General features: G+C 43.7%; 1 long non-coding RNA gene across 1 annotated transcript in view; it reads right to left on the bottom strand.

Moving 5' to 3' along the window:
• Positions 1 to 25,293, bottom strand: part of LOC146822703 (uncharacterized) — a 38,089-nt gene that overhangs the window by 9,359 nt on the left and 3,437 nt on the right. The window contains exon 2 of the long non-coding RNA XR_014961825.1: positions 15,166 to 15,240. This is a non-coding gene — a long non-coding RNA (uncharacterized LOC146822703). The remainder of the gene's footprint in view (positions 1 to 15,165; positions 15,241 to 25,293) is intronic.

The raw sequence follows: 25,293 nt of genomic DNA, 5'->3' as shown, positions 1-25,293 counted from the left end.
AGGTAGAGCAGACCATAAATTGTTCTTTCTTAAAGATAAGAGTAATACTAAAACTGAACCCCCTAATAAAATAGATATGGGTGAGCCTACGCAAATAGGAACTATTAGAGGGCCTCTTACCAAAGAAGAAAATGACAAACACAGAAAGTTGAATCAATGCCTTTACTGTGGAAAAACCAGACATTTTGTAAAAGATTGTCCTGCCCGTCCTACTAAAAGTAACACTAAATCTGATGTAGCCGCTTTCCAGCATTCGGAAAACTAGAAAACTCGACGAAAGAAGAGGTCAGTTTGTCGAGTGAACTCTCTAGTTTGGCCTCCATGACTCCTGAAGCTTCTTTTCATCTTCTTAGTATCCAAGTGATATTAAAATCACAAGATAATGATGCACGTTAATGGTCCGTAGATGCCTTAATCAATTCAGGAGCCACCGGAAATTTTATAGACACACAATTTTTACAGGAATTAAGATTAAACACACTACCATAAACTAGACCAGAAATTGTGAGGGCCATCGATGGCAAAGAATTACCTTCAGGTTTAATACAATATCATACAGAGAATCTGAGTATGACTTCTTCCACAAAACATAGTGAAAATATCACCTTTGATGTTATAGATGCACCACAGTTTCGTCTTATATTAGGACTAAGCCTGGGCAAAGCACTACGCTACGCTCGCGTAGTTTGCGCTACTTCGCACTACGTGAATTGCACATAGCACAGTGCAAACACGCGTAGCGTAGTGCAGCGGTCATTTTTTGCTTGCTCGCGGTCCTCAACGTCAAGTTGGAGACCGCGAGCAAGCAAAATGACATCCCAGCGAGACTTTTTCCTCGTTCACGATCAGCAACATCAAGTTGCCGATCGCGAGCATGGAAAATAAACCTCCCGGCGAGATTCTCAACGCGGGGAGGTCAGGTTTCTCATTGCGAGTGGTCGCGTATGCTTGCGACCGCTCGTGATGAGAAACTAGCAGTCCGCGTTGAGAAAGCTGCCGCTCGAGTAAAAATCTACTCGAGCGGCAGAAAACTACAGCTCGCACTGTGCAAGATGCCGTTTTCAATGATTGCACAGTGCCGGATGCTTGTCCGCACTGTGCAATCATTGAAAACGGCATCTTGCACAGTGCGAACAGGGTACTACGCAGTTCGCGAAGTGCTACGTGTAGCTCGCATAGTGCACTTTGCGTGGCTACGCGTAGCGCTACTTAGTTCAGCACAACCCTAAAATTGATTGGTTACAGAAAACTGTTTTATTTGATTCTGACCATTGTCGTACTACGTGTCTGCAACATCATGTATTAGAACATCTTATACAAGGATACGATTTCCCAAAAGATTCAAAAAGTATTTTGCTTCTTGAAGGAATACACAGATCTTTTAGATGTCTTTGATAAAAAAAAAGGCAAACACCTTACCACCCCATTGGGATTACGATTGTCGTATTGACTTGGTGCCTGAAGCAACCTTGCCATGCAGTCGAATATATATGCCCTCACAGAAAAAGAAAACGAATACTTAAGAACATATTTAGATGACTACCTTGCCAATGGCTTCAATCGACATTCTAAGTCCTCAGTCTCATCTCCCCTCTTTTTTATCCCCAAAAAACGGGGTGATTTACGCCTGTGTATAGACTACCGTGCTTTGAACAACGTTACTATAAAAAAACGGTACCCACTTCCTCTAATACCAACTTTATTGGATCAAATAAAAGATGCAACCATTTATACTAAACTGGATTTACGTGGCACATACCATCTTGTACGAGTTTGTGAGGGTGATGAATGGAAAACTGCGTTTCGCACAAAATTCGTCCTCTTTGAATATCAAGTCATGCCCTTCGGACGCTGCAATGCCCCGGCAGCATACCAGTTTTTTATAAATGAAGTTTTAAGAGATTTTTGGGATATTTGCTGTGTAGTATATATTGACGACATACTCATATATTCCAAATCTGTAACTGATCATGTACAGCAAGTACGAGCCATTCTTCAACAGCTTTTATTAAATTCATTATACGTAAAATTGGAAAAAAGTTTGTTCCACACTACTAAAGTGGATTTTTTGGGTTATATTATTAGCCCTTCAGGAATAGAAATGGATCCAAAGAAAATTCAATCAGTACTTACCTGGTCTAGTCCCTCTTCTGTCAAACAAGTTCAAAGTTCTTTAGGATTGGCCACATTTTATAGGCGATTCATTAACAACATTTCTCAGACTATAACCCAGATTACTAAACTTCTTCATAAAAAACACTAAATTTGAATGGACCGAAGTAGCAGAAAAAGCCTTTCAAGAATTGAAACGACAATTTACTTCAGCACCTATTTTGATGCACCCTGACCCCTCTCGTCCTTTTATAGTGGAAGCTGATGCCTCGCAATTCACTTAAGGAGGCATTTTATCACAAAGACACTGGTCAAATGCATCCCATAGCATATTATTCCAGAAAATTGTCTCCTGCTGAACAGAATTACGCTTTAGCTCACAAAGAATTGCTAGCTATTAAGGCTGTTTTTGTAAATGGCGCCACTACTTCTTAGGTGCTAGACACCCTATTACAATTTATCCCGACCATCGTAATCTACAGACTTTGCGTTCTTGAGGTTCTGGACTTTTTAAGAGTCCAGAGGTGTCAGGGAAACAACACCCAAAGACCCCTGAGTTCCTTCCTGTCTCGGTGCACAAATAAACAGAGACGCGGGTATCTCGATGGTGGCGTCAGAGACCAAGATTTATTTACTGCAGGGACACAGAAGTCATAGGAACCACACAAAGGCAGGATCTACGAGACTGTTCGAATTGCAAGAAGTGGGTTGCTCCTTAAATACACGAAATATGTCTTTAGGCAACATTACACAAATGTTTCCCATGCCCAACCCGGTATCCCAAACAGACCATAAACAGACATCAAACAATAATTAGTCGTAGGTTTTCGGTATTCGATCAAGTCTCCTTGTCAGTTTTCCATTCTTTGCCCGATCCTCCCCATCATAAAAATCGTAACCTCCCCATTGTAAAAGCCCAGAAGGAGAGGAGCAGAGCCAGGTGCAAGGGATAGAAAAATAGGATAAGAGGTGTTTATGGATCGTAAACGGGCATGGCTACCGTATTCGGCCTCTCAGTCAGGACAATGGACACGAGAACCAGTATAGCAAGATTGGCCTCAGGCAGGGGTGGCAGCTTGATTCTGCCTAGTCACGCAGCGTCAGCTTTCTCGGGGCTTGAGCTTACGTGTCCTTAACAAGGTGATTCTGCCGGGGTCATCGCTCGTCCATTGACTATGTGAGGGCAAGAAACAAAATGGATGCCGTATCTAAAATGGATGCCATGATTTAGCAACAGAAATGCCCTATTTCTCAGTGAATTCATGCTCGTTGCGCAGCGAAAACACTGTCATGCATATAATGGATCATTTACGGTTCATTGGTACCAAAATCGTGTCAGTACTATGATACCGAATACACAGGTTCGGATCGCTACAGAACCTCAGACCGTCCTTTTGCCCTTACATAGGCAATAACTCACTCTATATCAGAGTCCATCTCTATGTTCATCAGATCACTGACATGTTGCTGGAGCATTATTCTATCTCGTGGCGTATCTCCAAAAGCGGGTGGTCTTCTTACGCATGTTGAAACACAAAGGCCACACAAGGCAGGACCACACTGAACAATGAGACAGCATGAGAATAAAAATACCAATGCAACACCAGTGACTATCAGAACCTTCCATCCCCATGTAGATAACAGACTCCAGAACCATCCCATTAGTGACCAGTTACCTTCCTCTACAAGAATAGAGTCAGAGATTTTGTGTAACTTAGAAATAGCCTTATATACCGTTGGCGCATTATCTGGGATAAAAACACAGCAACTCGATTGGATCATCTTACATACCCCACCTCGATCTGCAAGTAATACATCAAGGACCATACGGTTCTGTAACGTCATGAGGCGATCCGCTTGAAGCTCAGCTGTCAGGTTACTAAGGGCACCCGCAGTTTCGGTAATAGTGGATTCAACTACCCGTATTAGTTGACGTAAGTTTCTACTGTTGGCCATAGGCCCCCAGAACGGAAGGAAACCTTTGAAGAAGTCTCCTGCCTCTTGGCCAGCAGTATCTTCCTTGTTGAAAACACCTCTCACAACTCTAGTTTTGTGATAATCCGGTGCAGCAGTGTATGTCGGAGGCAACAGTTGAGCGATATAACATGAGCCTGAAAAATCAGCAGGCAGCCATGTATATGCTCTGTCTTGGCAGACAAAATAGGTGCCCTTAGCAGCTAAAAATGCAGGGGAAGACTGTGACGGGAAAACGTATGTTTCGGTACAGTCACTCTTCCCTAGTCGAGCTTTCGGATTCCTCCCATTTCCTTGCAAACAGACCTGACCTTGGTGGGGTACGACCCAGATCGGAGTCGAGCTTTTACGTTTGTTCTCACCCAAAGTAATGCCGTATTCCGTAACATTCCAACCCATGTAAACTCGCAATTCATCCTTGGGAATAAACGGAGTGTTATTGACATCTCTAACCATGTCAGTAATTCCCTTTACCAAGGCTCTATTAGCGGAGTTATACCTAGTGGAACGCGGAGGTCGTGGGGGATAGGTCTCTAGGGCATAGGCGAACATGGTCTGAAATGCCCAGAATGATCCATTATAACTAAAGGGCAGAACCAGATAAGGGATACCCTTGTCCATGGTATGTGGTATCAAGCCACACACCCAGCAGTTCGTTGTGTTTACCACTAGTTGGTGTTGGTGCAAGAGCTGAATGAAAGTGTTATTTATAAACTCAGAGCGTCGAGCTTGCTCATGTGCAGGAAAAGGATGGAAAGAATGAAAAGAAACAACAGTCGGAGCAACAGAAACATGGGGAGATACTGTAGATGTAACAGGTGCACAGATCAGTTGAATACCAAAAATAATTCCGCCCACCAGAGTTATTAAAACGATCAGAAGTGTCAGAGCACATTGCATTAGAAAACATTTGCTATACAATATTTCATATAGTTTTGTCTTGCGAGCATTTATGGCGTTAGCCCGTCGTAGTTCAGGAAGCTCCATCTTCTACAACTGTTCGCAACGGATGGTTTGTACCTGTTAAAAATTGCCTCTGTCTACCCTGGGAGTTCCCAAAATAAACAGAAGAAACCGACCTTGTGTCTGGTTCCCTGCAAGTTAAAACAAGGCACACGTTACGACCCTACGGTAACCCAGATGGCAAGGTGAGAGAACAACAAAAACAAAAAGGATAAAAATTATAGAGCAAACTTCCTGACTGAATGGAATGCGATGAGATCAAAATAGTTTTCAAATAGAAAGGTAATTATGCAATGTCATTGGTTCATAGAATGAGAACGTAGGTTATATCTGTATTTTCCGGGTCTTGTCTGATCTTGAAACAATTGTTCTACAGGTACAGTAATGTTCGAGTCCACAGGTGACGAATGTTCGCCTTGTATGACACTCTGTTCAGGGTTCGAAGGCACAGTTCCTGGTGGGGTATCAGAGTTCTGTGTTTCAGTTCGTTTGTCCGTTATGTACTCTGCATCACTGAAGGGAATGAGCCTAGGAACAGGTTCTGTCTCGGATGCACCAAATCCCTGTCTAACCCAGTTGTCGTAGGGGAGTGGGAGAGGGACACGCTTTGTATGGCTAGCGTGCACCCAATTCTTCCTTCCAGCTAGGCGTACAGCAGTTCTTGTGGCCAGGAGCACCTGGAACGGGCCCACGAATCTTGGCTGGAGGTTCCGGGTTCGTTCAAAATTCCGCACCACAACTTGATCACCGGGTTTCAATGTGTGGCCTGGACTCTCTGGCAGTTTAGGCAAGGATTTGAATACCTGTTGATGAATAAGGCTCAATTTAGCAGTCAGGTCAAAAAGGTAATCAATCAACATTGGATATTCGATCTGTTTGAATTCCTTTGGCCTAGGGACTCCCCAAACATTAGCAGGATGACCGAACACAATCTCATATGGGCTAAGCCCTACTCGAGAGTGTACAGTCGCTCTGGTGGACAGTAAAGCTAAAGGCAGTGCGTCTGGCCAAGATAGACCAGTGGAAGCTTGAATTTTAGCAAGTTTCAGCTTCAAGGTACCATTGTACCCTTCAACCAAACCTGTGGGTGATTCGCACTGTGGAATTTCTGGATGATTCCCAGACCCGCACACACACTCTTCATAACTTTCCCTACAAACTCACTTCCATTGTCCGACCAAACAATCCGTGGCATACCATATCTGGGGAAGTATTCTTTGAGGAGGATTTTGGCAGTGGACATAGCAGTGTTATCCTTTAATGGATATGCCTCAATCCATCTTGAAAAAGCACAGACTACCACTAGGACGTATTTAAGATTGTTACACCTGTCCATGTGGATAAAATCCAACTGAATCACTTCAAAGGGACAAGAAGGGGGAGCAAAGTGACCAACTGGGGTTGGGGTTCCCTTGCCAGGATTATGCATCAGGCATATCATGCAATTTTTCACCACTCTTTCTGCACACTTAGTAATTCCATCGTTCTTCCATACTGGAGCTAACATTTTACAGATCCCTTTCGAACTAATGTGCGCCACTCCATGCGCCATCGTAACTACCGAAAGCACATACGCATCAGGTAGCATCCAACGTTGATGCTCAGACAAATCAACCCAACATCCACTCGAATCCATTTTACCCGTTTTCTCCCTCCATGCATTCTTCTCATTTTCAGTTGCTTCATTCTGGATTGCCTTCACACTTTCAATCGTATTCTCACACTTTCCTGATTCAGCAATCCATCTTGCAGACGTTGCAACGTACATTCGGCTCATCATGTTCTTGGCCGTCTCTTTGGCGACCTCATCAGCAAACGCATTCCCACGGCCAACATCATCCGTAATCTTTCGATGTGCACTGCACTTCACAATCGCAACTTCATTCGGTAGGGTCAGAGATTCCAACAGGTCGTTGACTAACTGTCCATGTTGGATCTTAGTCCCATGGGACGTGAGAAAACCTCTTTCTTTCCACAGACGTCCAAAGCTATGTGCTACGCCAAAGGCGTATTGGCTATCAGTAAACACATTCACTCTCTTTCCCTCAGCTAAAACACACGCTCTTGTTAATGCAATTAATTCTGCAGCTTGGGCAGAATTCTGACTCACTCTTGCGGTCTCCACAATCGTACTCAAAGTCGTAACTGCATACGCGGCCGTCACATCACCATTCTGTAGTTTAAAACATGACCCATAGACGTACAAGGTGCCATCTGGATCTAGTAACGGAGTATCTTTTAAATCAATCCTACCTTTTGTCTCTTCCTCAGTTCTAAAACAACAATCATGAGGCTCTGAATCACTCGGCTCTTGAGTAGTCGGCAACAGCGTTGCTGGATTCAATATGCTGCATCGTTTGATCTGAATGTGACTTGCCAAAAGTGTCAGCTCATAGCCTGATAGTCTAGCACTGGTGAGGTGCTGAGTTTTCGTTCGATTCATGAGTGTATCCACAGCATGTGGAACCATGACTACTAACATGTTGTTCATGACCAATCCAGCAGACTGTCGAATAGACACTGCGGCTGCTGCTGTAGCTCTCAAACAACTTGGCAATGCTCTGGCTACCGGATCTAATGTGGATGAGAAATACGCACAAGGTCGCTGTTTGTCACCAAATTGTTGCGTTAATACACTCAATGCACAACCTTCTCTTTCATGGACATATAAAGTAAACGGCTTACTGTAGTCAGGAGTACCCAACACAGGAGCTGAACACAGCGCATCACGTAAGTCGGAGAAGCTCTGTTGACATTCATCAGACCATGGCAAAGGGCTCGGAACACCTTTTCCAGTCAGGGCTACCAATGGTTTTGCCATGAGAGAAAAATTTGGGATCCATTGCCTGCAGTATGATGTAATACCCAAAAACGCACGCACTTCTCTCTGTGTGCTTGGTACAGTCATCTGTGAAATTGCTTTGATTCTCTCTGGGGTCAACCTTCTTCCCTCCTTTGACAAAAGATGACCTAAGTAGGTCACTTCTTGGCAACAATATTGCAGTTTAGAAGGGGAAACCTTGTGATGTAAGTCTGACAAATGACGTAATAAAGAAATTGTAGCTGTTTTGCAAGTTTCCTTGTCATCGGCGGCCAGTAAAAGATCATCTACGTATTGGATCAGAGCAACACCAGGAGGAAGTACAAGAGCATCTAATTGACTTTTCAATGCTTGGCTGTAAATTGAAGGGCTCTCACAATAACCTTGTGGAGCGCGCTTGAACCTGAAACTGCGACCTCCTAAGGAGAAACCAAAAATGTCTCTACTTTCCTCGGCTATCGGAATGCTGAAAAAGGCATTCTTCAAGTAGATCACCGTAAACCATGAGGCTGAGGCAGGAATCAACGTTAATAATGCAGTGATATCTGGTACCACAGGAAACTGCGGAATCACTATTTTGTTAACCTCTCTGAGGTCAATCACAAATCTGTAGACTGGAGGTTTGGAAGGGTCAGTGCGTTTCAAAATCGGTAGAACAGGACTATTGCAGACATTTCCTCTAGTTTCCTCTATCACATCTTTCTGTATTAAGTCTTTCACGATCAGTAAAAGTGCACGTTCACCTTCATTTGAAATCCGATACTGTGGGATTCGTGGGAATCTAACATTCGCTTTCAGACTTACCACATAAGGGGGAATTTCCAAAAGGCCTACATCGTTAGGACCAGTCGCCCAAAGAGTATCAGGGAGAGAACGCAGCTCCGGTGGGAGCTTATCCATCGACATGTACATTGGAGAAATGACTCTCTTGCCTAATGTGAGCTGCACTCCTGAAGGAGAACAGTACAGTGTCGCATGCAGGCGTTTCAACAGATCTAAACCAAGCAGATTCTCATTACAACCGGTTGTTAGAATAAGCGGTGCTTCTAATTCGCATGGCCCAACAGAGATTGACAAAGGACTAGAAACAGGATTGTGAACAGGGGCGCCTGAGAAACCTACTGAAGTGTTTGTTAAGCCAGACAAAGGTGCGCCAGTGAGTTTCGCATGCATAATTGAACTTTTTGCCGCACCAGTATCCAACAGAAACGGTTCGACCACGCCTGATGTAACTACTGCGACATAAGGTCCACTCTGATCAACTGGAACTGATACTACGCCCTCTCTTTGCCTGTGGCTGTCCTAGTAATCACTTCTCTGAATCTCTTCATTATTTTCATAGTAATCCTCAACATGATACTGTGAAGATCTACCTAGTTGCATAGGTTGTACATTTCGCTGATCGAAATAATTTGATGGGCGATCAACTTGTGGAGTCATTGTACCACGTCCTCTACCTCTAGGAGCTTGCATAAACCCACCATTTCCTCTTTGAGCTGGGACACCACTGGTCTGTGCGTGCAGTACTGGACACTCGTTCTTATAATGGCCCTCTTTTTTACAATAGGCACACTGATTCCATGCTAACTGTTGTCGAGGAAATCCATAATTAAATCTTTGGGACGTCCCTTGTTGGAATTGTGGCTGGTGCTGAAACTGGGGTCGCTGCTGTGAATCTGACTGATTCGAGCGAGGCGGATACGCCTGTTGCAATAGTACTTTAGTCTTCAAATCTTTTGTTTTCTTTTCTGACTTTTCCTTCTCTTCTTTCTCTCTATTCTCGTAATACTGAGCAGTTGCGAGTATCTGTGCTGTCGTCGACACTGCCCATGCACTCTCAGAATCCTTTAACTTGTTACTAAGCTCAGGCAGTAAATTAAACACAAACTTGTCGACAAACAACCTCTGACCTCCCTCAGTACTCATATCTTGCCCACTGTGGTCTACGAAGGTCTCTTCAAATCTAGTGAAGAAGTCAGAGACGCTTTCGTCCTTCTTTTGCTTGCATGCTGACAGTTTATCCCAATTGACCCGTAACGCTGGCATCAGAGTTTTCATCAGATTAATTATTCTGCCAGGTAAAGCAGCAATCAGAGGCTCAGGTTTAGCACCGCCAACTTGTTGCGCGTCTGCCGCTATAATAGCTGGCCAATCACCCCCTAGGGCGACTGGGTGGTTCTCTTGCCGAATCTTGGCCCATATAGGTTGTGGCACTACATTGCCAAATAGCATTTCAATGTCTGCCAAATTCATGACACACGCTTGAACTGTCTGCGTTAACTCTTTATAATAACCAGCAGGATTTTTACGCGGGTCCGGCAACGCTTGTTTTACTGCTAATACTTCTGCCCGTTTCCAAGGGATGTGTATCCACACTCTATGGAAATGTGCCGGAGCAGCTGCAATACCATTAACCGCATCAGCTTGAACTGCTTCGCGCCATATGGGTGGAACTTCCCTCATCGGATATTGACCTCGTCTTTTCCTAGTAATCGGTGAACCATCAGAGTCCCTTGATGCTCGAAGAGGAGAATCATCCCTATAAGCTAAAATCAGTTCTATCGCTTCTCTTACTTCTGAACCTATCACCATTCCTGCGGCAAACTTTTGCTGAACATTTATCAAATCAGAGGGGACGGAATCTAAGTCATCATCATCCCATTCCTCACGCACAAGAGAACACATCACGTCAAAAACATAACGTTGAGTTGGTTCATTCCATTGCATAAAGGTATCTAACACTCTTCGTGCATCATACTTCGCGGCTTTCGACATCCACCTAAGAGCTGTCGAATCTAACATTTCTTGTTCCTGGGGACCAGGAAGCTGGCTACGTCTCTGTATAGAGTCAGAAACGGGAGTCCCAATTAAAGACCTGTAGAGAGGAGTTAAGATATTAGTTACAGAGTCGGTTATTTTCCGACGAACAGAAAGCGGAGTCAGAATGTTTACAGGGTTCGGGAACAGAGCAGCTGGAGCAGATGAAATGGTAAGGGTGGGAGTAGCAGGTAAAGCAGTTTGCGAAACGACAGGCAAAGGCGGAATAGGCGACCCAGGAAGAGGGGGTGCCGAGGGGACATTAACCATAGGAAGGACAGGAGCTGGAATCAAAGGAAGTGGAGCAACTATTCCAGGCTGACCAGCAGCTGGCTGTACAACAGGTAGTAACTGTGGTGCTGTAATACCCTGTGCATACGGTGGAGGTGATCTCAACAGGTAAGACAACAAAGGATCCTTTTCATGGTCCTCTATCGGCTTAGCAGGACAAGATGGCAATACAGGGTAACATTTATCGATCGCCAAATTATGTTTTCTATTCGCCATCTCCATTGCTTTCTCAGTCTCGTTGACATGCAACTGCCTAGCAGACTCCATTAAAGTCAACCCTTTCTCTTTCTGTTCCTTCTTCGTCTTCCTAATTTCTCTCTGTTTGGCTTCTTTACGCCATACGCGGAAAGAATCGAACATTGCTGGCCGGGCTTTCTTTTTAAACAACTTCATTTCTAGATTGTCTAGAATTTCAATTTCAAAACTACCATGCGGTGGCCAACTAAGGACACCATCTTTTCTGGTATAACGGACCCATACTTCATTATAAGCAATAGGACCTACACCATGTTTACAATAGAGCTCATATGTAGGAGTTCCAATCGGAGGAACCGAACATGAATCCTCCAACCGGGAATCCCCGTTGCAACTTAACCAGGACAGGAAACAATTACTACTGCTAGTCATTATAAACTAAGGACAAATTCCAACCAAAATGCGCAAAGAACTTAGGCCTACCAAATGAACCAATACCAAGACAAAGATTATTTTAACAAGAGCAACCACTGATAATCTACGAATTCAAAAACAAACGTATCCAGAGCAAAACGAGAGCAACAAAGAACAACCAAACTAAGCGCAACCCACTTAATACTTAACTGAGATGTGGAAGACGTCACCAAGGAGAACCCATCTACGTCTCGCCGTACTAAGGTCTGCACCTCGGGTCCAAGACAGGGCGACAGTCAGGGCAGCGGTCCTCTGTAGCCGTCTGGGAACGGGAACCCTCGTGGAAGAGATCGTCGGGCCACTTTTACGACATACAGGGATCGATGAAGCGGGGTACCTCCCTCCGGAATCTTCACACTAAGCTCTTCGAACTTTTCAGGCTTTGGACCGGTACCGGATGACGTCGCCCCACGTTGGGCGCCAATTTGAGGTTCTGGACTTTTTAAGAGTCCAGAGGTGTCAGGGAAACAACACCCAAAGACCCCTGAGTTCCTTCCTGTCTCGGTGCACAAATAAACAGAGACGCGGGTATCTCGATGGTGGCGTCAGAGACCAAGATTTATTTACTGCAGGGACACAGAAGTCATAGGAACCACACAAAGGCAGGATCTACGAGACTGTTCGAATTGCAAGAAGTGGGTTGCTCCTTAAATACACGAAATATGTCTTTAGGCAACATTACACAAATGTTTCCCATGCCCAACCCGGTATCCCAAACAGACCATAAACAGACATCAAACAATAATTAGTCGTAGGTTTTCGGTATTCGATCAAGTCTCCTTGTCAGTTTTCCATTCTTTGCCCGATCCTCCCCATCATAAAAATCGTAACCTCCCCATTGTAAAAGCCCAGAAGGAGAGGAGCAAAGTCAGGTGCAAGGGATAGAAAAATAGGATAAGAGGTGTTTATGGATCGTAAACGGGCATGGCTACCGTATTCGGCCTCTCAGTCAGGACAATGGACACGAGAACCAGTATAGCAAGATTGGCCTCAGGCAGGGGTGGCAGCTTGATTCTGCCTAGTCACGCAGCGTCAGCTTTCTCGGGGCTTGAGCTTGCGTGTCCTTAACAAGGTGATTCTGCCGGGGTCATCGCTCGTCCATTGACTATGTGAGGGCAAGAAACTAAATGGATGCCGTATCTAAAATGGATGCCATGATTTAGCAACAGAAATGCCCTATTTCTCAGTGAATTCATGCTCGTTGCGCAGCGAAAACACTGTCATGCATATAATGGATCATTTACGGTTCATTGGTACCAAAATCGTGTCAGTACTATGATACCGAATACACGGGTTCGGATCGCTACAGAATCTCATTCTGTCAAAGCTCTCTCTGCTCGTCAGCTGCGATGGACATTGTTTTTTAACGATTATGATTTCCAGATTACATATCGACCAGGTAAAGACAACAATAAAGCAGACGCTTTATCACATTTCGGTTTAAGTGATGATATGTGTTTAATGCAAGAAAAACTAACACAATTTTACCAACACATTGATTTCAAATTGGTATCATCAATAAAGATGTGGTATTGGAAATACAAACAGAATTGAAAACCAAAACTTTACAAGAATGCAAGAGCTACATCCTTTACTCCAGTGGAAAGAAAATGTATTATTTATGAATGCTCAAATCTTTGTTCCATCTACAAAATTGCAGAATCAAGTTATACAATTACATCATGACACCCTTATGCCCGCACATCCTGGGATCACAAAAACGTACCAATTGATTAAAAGAAGTTTCTGGTGGCCTTCCATGTTTAATGACGTACAAGTCTATGTAGACACGTGCCATATGTACACAAAATAAACCAGCACATCAAGCTCCTAGTGGTTTATTACGTCCTCTACCATTATCTCTACAACCATGGCACACAGTGTCTCTCGATTTTACTGTTGACCTGCCTTGTACCAATACAGGATACAATACCATTTTAACCTTTATTGATCACTTCACATGCATGACACATTTTATACCTTTGAAAAAACTCCCTTCCGCGATAGAGTTAACGCAGATGTTTACTAAAGAAATTATTCGATTACATGGAATTCCATCCATTATTATATCTGATAGGGGGCTCTCAATTTATTTCCCATTTTTGGCAACACTTGAGTAAATCATTAAACATGGAAGTCCGTACCTCCTCAAGTTATCATCCTCAAACAGATGGTTTAAACGAACGCACTAATCAAACCATAGAGCAATATTTGTGTTGTATGTTAACTGATTGTGATCAAGAATGGTCAAATATTATGTGGGCTCCCGGATACGCATATAATAACATAGATCATTCATCCATTGATATGTCACCATTCTTTTATGCACATGGTTTCCACCCAAAACATATCCCCGGACAAATGTTCTCTCCTTTAACGATTCCATCCATTCACGACTATGTAACAAACCTAATCTCCATCCAATAACAAGCCCAGTTTCATTTGGCACAAGCAAAAGAAAATCAAACACATTTAACAGATTCACATCGCACACAACAACAATCATATGCTGTAGGAAACAAAGTTTGGTGGTCCACAAAACATCTAAGGATAAAAGGCAATAAAAAGTTCTGTCCTCAATTCATAGGACCATTTCCAATTGAAAAAATCATTAATCCAGTGAGCATTAAACTAACCCTTCCGTCACAGGATCGTTTTCATCCCGTCTTCCATGTATCTCTTTTGAAGCTGTATAATCCCATGACTTAGGTTAAACCATCTCCTCCTCCTATTGACATAGAAGGTGTACCTGAATTCGAAGTTAAAGCTGTACTTGATTCTAAGAGACTATGTGGGAAATTCTACTATCTGGTGAACTGGAAGGGTTACGGTCCCGAAGAAAGATCATGGGAACCTCTTGCTCATTTGCTAAATGCACCACGTCTGGTAAAAATGTTTCATACCCGGTACCCTGATAAGCCAAAACCTATTTCTGAAGTCTTAGGGGGGATTTTGCGGGTGTCGGGGTACTGTCATGATTCCCTATCCATGCCCTGCACAGCACGGAGTCTGGAACATCACAGAGTCCCCTACCAGCACCACTTTAACAGAAACATGAAAACCCACCCCTGTCCCGTGCACCCAGCACGCCAAATATAGATTGTGTATGGACTTTATTAACGATGTAATGAGTGATTTTAAGGAACATTTAGTATCAGAAAAGGAGTATGTTAAGAATAGTATTGTGTCATTACTTGTGTTTGATTACTGTATGCATATAAACCTTTGACAAATTTGACCATGCATGGTACTCTTTCTGCAGAATGCCAAAGACTTCAACAATTGAGCGTAAACCATTCTTGAATAGTGTTATGTCAGCCGCAGGCTGCTACCCGTCTGTTCCTCAGACGCAAGAGGAAAGAACTAACAAACCGCTGCACGGCGTGTCACGTGATACGCACGCCGGCGTAGCGGCCATCTTGGGTGTAGCATTAGTATATAATGCCACATCTAAGTTCTAGAAGGCGCTTAGCCTTCCGCCCGTTGTGTAGAAGACAACAATATCCAGGGATGCTTACGTGGGTTCCGATGCGGCAATGCTTCAGTTCCGGTTCTTCATCCTGAGATCCTCCCGTCTTCCAACAGCAGCAAACCTAAAAGAAAAGAACACAGAAATCTAAGTGATCTTCTTTATTTACTTAAAGGCGCTCATCGCAAGACAGCAATGCTTAGTAACTCGTTTGCCTAAAAACAGTCAATGGCAATTTTTGGAAAGTTTTTCTGTATGTAAAGAAGAACGAAATACAAAGACTCACAACAAAGACTTTTTAAATATTTCCAAGGACTTTAACCCCTTCCCTGCTCATGACGGAACCACTCCGTCATGAGCTACGGTTGCGCTGTGCTCATGACGGAGTGGTTCCGTCATGCTGCGGCCGTTGTCCGCCGCTCCGCCCACGCGGCGCTAATTCCCCGCCTGTGCGGGCGATTAGCGCAGTGGGCGGAGACGTGACGGAACCACTCCGTCATGAGCACAGCTCAACTGTGGCTCGTGACGGAGCGGTTCCGTCACAAGCACAGCGCCACCGCGCTGCCCCCAAACCCCCCCCCCCCCCAGCGCCGCGGCGGAATTCCTGCCGCGGCGAAGGGGTTAAGCAGAAGTGAAAAAGAACATTGTAGACTATTTGTTTGTTTTTGTTTTCTCTTTTAATTGTCTTTTCAGTGATGGAACAAGCTCATGGGGAATTAGAATGTAAGTAGTTAAACAGAAGAAACACTGTATGTACAATCTGTGATGTGCTGAAAAATGTTTGTAAATAATTCATACAGTAAAGTATTCACTATTTCTTTATAAACAGAAGACCTAAAGAAAACCCCATTACAAGAGACACGCTCTAAACTACACAAGAACAGAACCGAACACCATCACCATCACAAGACTACTAGGACGCTATTTCCAACTTCTTTAGATTGCAGGTAGGAAAAAACAAAAGTACAGTTATGTACTTTAGAAAAGAGATCTAATGTAGTGTAAAGATATAAGACAACAAATACTATAGCTAACCACACCTTGTTGCCTTGCAGGTCGACAATAAGACTCCATCAGCGTCCAGTATCCAGCCCTCCTCCCTGAACCCTATTGCGTAGCCCTAGTGATCGTGTAATACACTGGTTATAAGGTAGGGTACTGGGAAGTTGGCCCATAACGTCTCTGCGAAACTCAACCACGCACACTACAGGTAAGAGTTCATTGGTTGGTCTGACATAGGCACACCTACTAAGCATATCCTTTGTTATTGCCTGTTACCTCTGCATGGTGCAGTTCAGTGGCACAAGTCAGTGATAGGCACACCTGTTATTAGTGCCTGTTATTTAAGTTGTGATCAACATCAGTGACAGGCACACCTACTAATTAGTGCTAATTAGTCATATTCTAGGCTTCATTTTACAAGTTTAATGGCAATCTCACCAACCCATTTTACAAGTTCGGTGACAGGCACACCATTACCATTGCAGGCTGGTCCTGTTTCTTGCGGTCTCTATATATGATTAGTCAGTACAGTGGTTTCCCTTTCCATGTGCAAGGGTTATTTATAATCCACTTTAATCTAGTGGTGGCAACTCACCTTGCATGCACGATTGTGTCATGGAAGAAATATCTCCGCCACCTCCATTTTTAGCAGATCTATTAAATTGGATACAATAGAATGAAACTTTTGATGCATATTTCGATGCAATAGATGGGGATACTTTCACTTCTAGGAAGAAGAAGGCATTAATAATTTATAACTTGGGTCACAAAGGCAGAGCAATTTTAGAAACTTTACAGACCAAAATGATACATGTTTTTCCTAGTGGTAAGGGTGATGCTGAAACGATTGTAGATGAATAGGCATCAATAATTCAAAGTTTGAGCAAAAGGTTTTTACCTAAGAGGAATGTGGTATTGGAAAGACATAGGGGCATATTATGAACGATTTGCGATAATTATCGCAAAGCCCGCTTAGCGCAGTTTTTTTTATCGCCAGCTATCGCTGGATTTCCTCGCCGTGATAGCGCTGTATTATCAACACGTATCACAAAGGCGATAGGAAATCGAACGATAGCGAGTAAACCAGCAAAAGCGTGAGAATTCCAGTGCTAAATTAACTGCGCTAATGAAAAGCTTGCTAATAGGCAAGTGTGTACTTAACCTAACAATCCACCCCCCATTGACCAGATGGTTAAGGCAAGTGTTTTTTCAGGCGTTAAATTCCAGCGATAAGCGCGACTTTTCTTATCGCTTCGCGGGCATTGATAATAGAGGGAAGTTGTGTTTGCGACTGTTTCAATTGAGTTTAGGTCAGGAACGCCTACTTTGCATGTCATTAGCGATATATATTGCTGACATGCTTAGAGATAAAAAAAAACGGACGCTATCGCCAATAAACTCACGCTAAGGCCCGTTAGCTGCAGCTTGTTAATATTGTGATAAAAATATTGCCGCATTAGCTGGCAGAAAAGTGCCGCTAACGCGGCGATATGGAGCTTGATAATATGCCGCATAGGTTTTTTCAGCAAGGGCAACTTCCAGGAGAATCAATTGATGATTTTGTTTTAGCTTTACACACTTTATCAATATATCAATAAACTGTAACTATCAGGAGATAATTCGAGATCAGCAAATTGAGAAAACTAGTAACAGGAAAATTCAAGAACGCCTGTTAGCCATTAAGGATCCTGGTTTGGAGTTAGCATTGAAAAGTGCATGGAGTATTGAACAGTTGGATATTTGTATGAAGGAATTAGCTGCTAGTCGTCCTGGTTTTGAGTGCAAGGAAGTGAAAGCTGTACAGTGGAGAAGCATTGATAAGCCCTAGAATCAAAATATTAGACAATTAAAAAAACCTTGAGGGCCTTCTTCAAATTTTGAAAGGGATGTTGTTTCTCACGTAGGCAATTTAAAACACTGTCCAGCTTTAATTCAAACTTGTCTCAAATGTGGCAAAAGGGGTCATTTTGCTCTCATTTGTAAGGCAAGCAATGTAAAAAAACAAGCTTTAAGTGCAGTGTGTGAGGATGAAGTCTAAAGTGTGAGCAGTGATGGGTATGTCCTATTGATAAATGAGGAAGAGACGGGACCTTCTGATGATAATTGTGTAGTCATCGACACAAGTTGGGAAAAGGAAACTACTGTATTGCAATCTTTTAGCCAATGGACAATGTGTTAATATAATGGCACATTCGGGATCACCATTTACACTATTGGGCGAGAACAAGTTTGCCAAGTTTCAAAATAAGGCGTTAGAAACATCTGATAATGAGTTGTTTGCTAATGGGGAAAGAAATTGGAAGTTGTAGCCAAATTTAAGGCCAAGTTGGTGTTTAGTGACAACAATGCTCACACTGATGTATTTTTTTAAATTTTTTTTTTTTATATATTTTTATTTTTCTGAATACAGCGCAACATAGCAGAAAAAACATACAATCTTACAGTAATAAATCCAGACAGTCATCACAATGTTATTCAGTAACAAGTAGCCTAACAAGAAAGAAAAGAAAAAAATAATATTGCTTTACTTTCTTAAATTTCTTAAATTTCTTGACTGAAGCCAACATTGAGTGCTAAGGCCCAGCCGGGCACAACTTTTCCCTCCAATTATAGATGGGGGCCCATATTTGTCTGCCAAGTGTTTTAGCACGCTTCCCTTTCTTTTCATAGATTCCCTTCTCGAGGTTGAATACTGAAAGAAGCCGAGCAATCCATAACTGGAAAGATTGGGCCATTTGATCCAGCCAAGCCGAGGCCACGCAGATACGTAACACCGCCATGGCAAGAAAGAGAAAACGATAAGAGGCAGTTTGAGTCTGTGTTATATCCACCGCAAGCAGTATCAAAGCTGGTGTTAGCTTAACTTTAATGCCTAGGGAGGACAAAAAGAATGTAGAAATAGTGGTCTTCAATATATCTAGGCGGAGGCAAGTAGAAAACATATGAATTAAATCAGCATCCACAGAATTACAACGCGGGCATCTAATGCCCTCCTGTCCCCCCCATTGTGCAATCTTTGCCGGGGTATAATATAATGAAAAAAGCGTTTTGTAATGCTGCGCCTGAAGACCCGCAGAGCATAAAACAGTCTGGCCCAGTGCCATTGATTGACTAAGATTATCTGCAACTGTCCCCAGCCTCTCTTCTCATATTTTGCCGTGTTTTTCGAAATTATCTGAGTTGGCTGCTATCACTTCCCTATAAATTCCCTTAATGGTGCAGCCATCCCCATTGCTAATAACCTCCATAAGTTTAAGACTTCTATATCCATTAGAGCCACCCATCTTCTTACTAAGAAAACTCCTAATTTGCAAATATTTAAAGAAATTCCTAGTGTCTATACTAAATTTGTCCTGAATTTCTTTAAATTGATAAAAACCTTCTGGACTTATTAAATCCCCAATTCTAATAAGACCGTCTTTGGCCCAACCGACCATAATTTGGTCCGAAAAAATTTCCGGCAGTGAAGGGTTGCCAACTAACTGGGTATAAAAATGCATTCGGCCCAAACCAAACTTTTTCTTAAAAGCGCTCCAGATTTTAAAGGCAGCCATCAAGGTCTTAAATTTAGTTCTCTTATAATAACTAGGCTCGCTGAATTTCAATAGACAGTTTTCTGCATCTACCCCCAGTAGTAGCCTATATACATCTGGGATTCTAAATTCCGTAGCACAATCTGAATGTTTGCCCCCGAGCAACTCACACATATATTGAAGGGCTGTAGCCCAGTAATAATATTTAGAGTCTGGGACTGCCCAACCCCCTCTGTCCAAGGGTAAAGACATAAAACGTAAAGCCCTCCGTGTTTTACCGTGTGACCAAATAAAACGGTTAATCATATTATCTAGGGCCATAAACCATTTCTTCTCAAATTGTAAGGGTATTGCCCTAAATAAATATAGTATTTTTGGTAAGGTTACTATCTTAATCACATTGTGACGACCGACCAAAGACAGATGCAGATTTTGAAATCTATCGAGATCTGTTTTGGCCTTCTGTACAACCGGGTCAATATTTACCTCCACTAATTTGTCCAGATCTGGGGTTATGGTAATCCCCAGATAGACCACTGAATCTATCATACGTGGGTCAGATCGACTAATTGCGCTGTTAACTACTATCTGGGTCTTCTGCTTATTCAGGGCGTAACCCGACATTTCGTCGAAGGACAAAGCTATCTCCTCTACTGCACTTATAGCCACTAGGGGGTCAGGAGTAACTAAGGCTACGTCGTCCGCATATGCGAGAACCTTTGAAACAAAGCCTTGATAGATCATAGGCGGAATTTCTGGGGAGGAATCAAATTGTCGAATTAAAGGATCTATATATATCGCAAAAAGCAGGGGTGAACAAGGACAGCCCTGCCTAGTGCCTCGTTTAATCCCAAAAGATGCGGTATATTTCCCATTAATTTTAAGGCGAGCAGTTGGAGCTCTATATAGGCTGCTGATAGCTTTAATAAAACCTTGCCCTAGTCCAAACCACCTCATTGCTTCCCATAAATAATCCCAGGAGACCCTATCAAAGGCTTTTTCGGCGTCCAAGAGTAACACCGTCATAGGGTCTCCTGAGACTTCTGCTACATCAAATAGTGTTATTACCCTGCGTATATGCTGGGTTGTCCCTCTGCCCGGGATAAATCCATGTTGGAATGGATGGATTATTCTGCTGATAATGGAATTGAGTCTAGTTGCAAGGGCTTTAGACAAAATCTTTACGTCTGCGTTTATAAGGGTAATTGGCCGGTACGAACCTGGGTCCTGCGGAGGTTTACCTTTTTTTATAATTACTATGATATCTGCACCTGACCAGGACGCTGGGACTGTGCCCCCCAACTGTGCAAGTTGAATTATTTTGACCAGATATGGTCCAATTTCGACCAGAAATATTTTATAGAATTCCAGAGGAATCTGATCAGGTCCTGCCGCCTTCCCAGAAGGGAGATTTTTCAGCGCGCAATTAATCTCTTCGTGACTCAAGGTAACTTTGAGTTTCCTACTATCCTCGTACACAATCGGTTGCAGTGGCACTTTATTAAGGTAATCATGTATTAATTTTGTCTGTCCCGGGGGGCCGGAGTCGTAAAGCCGTTGGTAAAATGAACGGAATACTTCCTGAATCTCACAGGGATCTGCTACTACCTTCCCATGAGCATCTCTAATCTCATTAATCTCGCTTGATGTCCATTTTTGTCTAAGTTTGACTGCGAGCATATATCCAACCCGCTCATTAAATTCGTAGCAATGTTCCTTTTTAGCTAAAAAGATCTCAGCAGCTTTTTCGGCAGCGTGATCCCCAATTCCCGCTTTAGCCCAGGCAAGCCTGAGCAGCACATCTTCCGTTGCTGCACATGTATTTATAGCTACAGCCAGCTCCATCTCAATATTCGCTAAATTTTTATATAGTGCTTCTACCTTATGTGCCTCCTTCACCTGTCTAGACACACTAAAGCTGATTGTCTCCCCACGTAAGCCAGCTTTAAATGTATCCCAGACAACCCCGGCATTTGCGCTATATCTATTTATGTCCCAAAAGGTCTTTATCCAAACTTTCATATGGGAGATATAAGCCGGGTCTAATAGTAGCCCTCTTTCAAAAGTCCAGGTCCGTTCCGCCTGCCCGCCTTTTGCGAATCTTAAAGTAAGGACAAGGGGGTTATAATCAGATATTAACCTTGGATACTTCTCTATTTTAACCCGATACACCAAGGATTCGGCCACAAAGAAATAGACAAGTCTGTAGAGTGACTGATGAGGAGCAGAGAAGAAAGTGCTACCCGGATCCTGGGGGTTTAGCTGATACCAAATATCTACGAGTCTATGATTTCTAGCTATATTTGTTAAGGCCCGGAAAACCTTCTTTTTACGTCCGGCATATAATACACCAGAATTACTCCACAGCCCGCCAAGCCCATTAATATTAAAGTCACCGCACAGTAACAGTGTGGTGGGCCAATTTGCTAGCTCGTCATCTAAATACTCCAGAGCCTCAGGGTCGTCAGCAGTGGAGCCATACAAGGAACCGAGTGTAAAATGCTCCCCAGCAAATACGCAGTGTAGTACCACCCACCTTCCCCACCTGTCTGAAATCTTTTTTTTGATAATTATGTCCTTCCTACGAGTAAGAATAGCAACCCCTCTTGTCCTAGTCCCTTGTTTCGTAGCCCCAGCAATCGAAAACCAAGTTGTTCTAAAATCCCTGCTCTATTACCCTCTATGTGAGTCTCTTGGAGACATAAGATGTCAGCCCTCATAGATTTCAGTATGATAGACACCCTTTGTCGCTTTGCCTGGTCGTTCAGTCCACAGATATTTATAGTAATAATTCTAAAATGACTAAAGTTCATAAAGTAAATTTAGATAATCATCCTTAGCCATAACTTTACCTATATATCCCATTGAATAGCAACACCTTAAGCACATTTTTAATGAATAGAAAAAAAAACTTCCAGAATGTTTCCTGCAGTCTATAAGGCCTATAAGGCCGAATATCCTCAACGTAAAGACAATGTTGCGCTGTACCCATACCCCAACCCAACCCCATACCCACCCCAGAGCAAATTCTACCACCCCACCCTCCCCCCCCTGACCTCCCATATAGGCAAATAGGTCAACAATGACCTATGTGTGGCAACTGAGCATGCTACTCAGGCTACTATGTGCTCCCCAATCCCGCACCTATACTAATCGCCGTGCCAAAAAACAAAATGAATCAGCATATGATGCACATGAGACAATATGCCATTTGTCCGTGACATATAAAAGACAAATAAACAAATAGGAGGCAGTTCATTAACCATATCCCCTACTCCAAACCCACTTCCCCCAACCTTTAAAGTACGACCACCAGCAGCCACCATCAGACGTCATCAGGCAAAGCCTAGAGTGGATATCTTAAGGCCCATTCAATTTAAACCCTTTTAAACTCTAAGATAAACTTCTGAGCCTTGATTTCTGATTGAAAAAGTGAGTCCGACCTTTAGCTATAACCTTAAGGCGGGCAGGAAAAAGTAAATAGGCCTCGCAGCCCATCCCTTGAAAAACAGAGATCAATTGTCGAAGCCTCCATCTTCGTTCCACGGTGGCGTGGCAAAAATCCGTCCGTGCAAAAAAGGTATGTCCCTCAAAAGAACGTTTGGCATATGGTCTAGCCATATCTATTATGGCTTGACGGAGCAAAAAATTCCCAATAAAAATCAGAATTGCCCTGGGACGCTCATCTTGTCTATATGGGTAATTTCTTTTTTTCTGAACCATTGGGAACCGATGAACCTGTTGAATCTCCATGTCCCAATTCCAATGTGCAAGTTCCGGAAAAGAGCCTTTCAGCAGGGATATAGTGAAGGACAAGATGTTTCCCCCTTCAGCATTTTCCGCAATCCCAAGCAAGCGGACGTTGTTCCTCCTTTGACGATTTTCAAAATCCTCAAGTTTCCAGCAAACATCCAGCGCCTGTTTTTCCTGCTGTGCTTTAGACTCATGTAATTTATCCACTGCCGCCTCTAAAGCCATTGTTCTGTCCACCACTTGCGTAACCCTTTCAGCCATTTCGACACAAAGCTTGTTTGTTTTGCGTATAGAAGCCTGAAGCTTCTTTGTTGCTTGAAGTGCCTTCCTGCTTTCGGATCTAGCTTCGCTCTGCATTTGTTTCAGAGTCTGGTATACCATATCCATTGATGGAGAAGTGGTTACCGTGTCTAATCCGCCTGATGTCGCCTGTCCATGCCCCTCTTGTACCATACTTGTGGCTGAATAGTCCCACTCCAAATTACGAGTAGTGGCCAGGTTGGTTCTATCAGGGCTATTCTTCACTCTAGATCTCCGCTTCTGTGTAGTAAAGTTGCCATGAAGGTTTTTTTGTACAGTAGGTGACTCTCCTGAACCCCCTGAATCCGTGACAGCGACACTACTGAGAGCAGTAAGATCCCGAGAGTCAGTATCAGACTCGGAGTCATCATTAAGCGAGAAAAATGTATCTGCCTCAGGAGAGCCATGTACTGGGAATGTGGGAGGTTGCGGCGTACAACTACTGTCACTCTCAAGAATACTGGCAGTGAGTAAAGAGCAATGATGATTTTTATCCAGAGCCCCCTCTGATGAAGCACAGGAAGTTAAACCTTATGAAATAGATATAGCCCCAATAGTACCTGTAGTATCTATGGCATCTGTAATGTCTAAGAGGTCATGATTATGCTCTGACTCAGGCTTCAACGCTGGTGCTAGCACTGATTGTTTTAAACCGCCCAATTCAGCCACTTCCAGCGCCTCTGTCTCTGCTGACTCTTCTGTTGCATTTGGTACCATCGTACCTTTCATTCCCCTGTTACACAGCAAGCCTGGCACGTCTTCTTCCTTCTGAAGTGCCGCAGCAAAATCCGAATCCTCCTGTGGTCCCTGATCCAGTCCAGAAGTTAGCAACAGCCGGGTCTCTTCCACTAACCCAAGCACTCCGCCTATTGTATTGGGAACAGCGCAAGGAACAGGCTTTTCCTTCTCTTTTAGGAGTTTCTCTTCATTAGCATTTTTCTTTTTCTTCCCCCCCAGTGCCGCGGGTGTAGCCCCAGAGAATATTGGAAAGGCAGCTGTCGCTATTGCCGGACGGTGAAGTCCCTCCATGGCAGCCGCCGCCGCCGCCGAACGATTACGCGTCCCTCCAGCAGCTCCCATCTCCCCCGTAGTGCCGTCTGTCTTTCTTGATACACCTCCTCTCCGTGCAGCACTCGGCTCCCGCTGGGCCCCAGGCGCCTTGGTCACACAAGTGACCCGGCCCCCTGCCGAAGCGCCCGAAGCACTCGAGGACTTCTCCATCTTTGCCAACGCCGACGTCGACCTTCCAGCAAAGCAACCCTGCGTCCATGGCGCGCTGGGATGAAACCGGGACCAGGAGCAGCAGAGGGATAGACGGGACAGCCGGTGGACCGCTAAGAGCAAACGGTCTCCACACGAGGCACAAGCACCAATCAGCCTCATATCGGCCTTGTATTATATTATAGTACTGGAAGCCTCTCAGCAGCATTCTCGGCAGCATTCGGGATCGCTTAGACATCGCTAGGACGTAGAACAGAGCGCTCGGAGTGAGGAGCCACAGCAGCCCTTACACAGGTCAGTCCGCCATCTTTGCCCCAGTCGTGGCCGCGCACTTCTTGCGTGGAAAGGTTGCAAAAGAGTAATTTCAC

This window comes from Triturus cristatus, chromosome 5_2 (genome assembly GCF_964204655.1).
Source record: "Triturus cristatus chromosome 5_2, aTriCri1.1, whole genome shotgun sequence".
NCBI classification, from domain to species: domain Eukaryota; kingdom Metazoa; phylum Chordata; class Amphibia; order Caudata; family Salamandridae; genus Triturus; species Triturus cristatus.
This window is presented reverse-complemented; position numbering and strand designations above follow the sequence as displayed.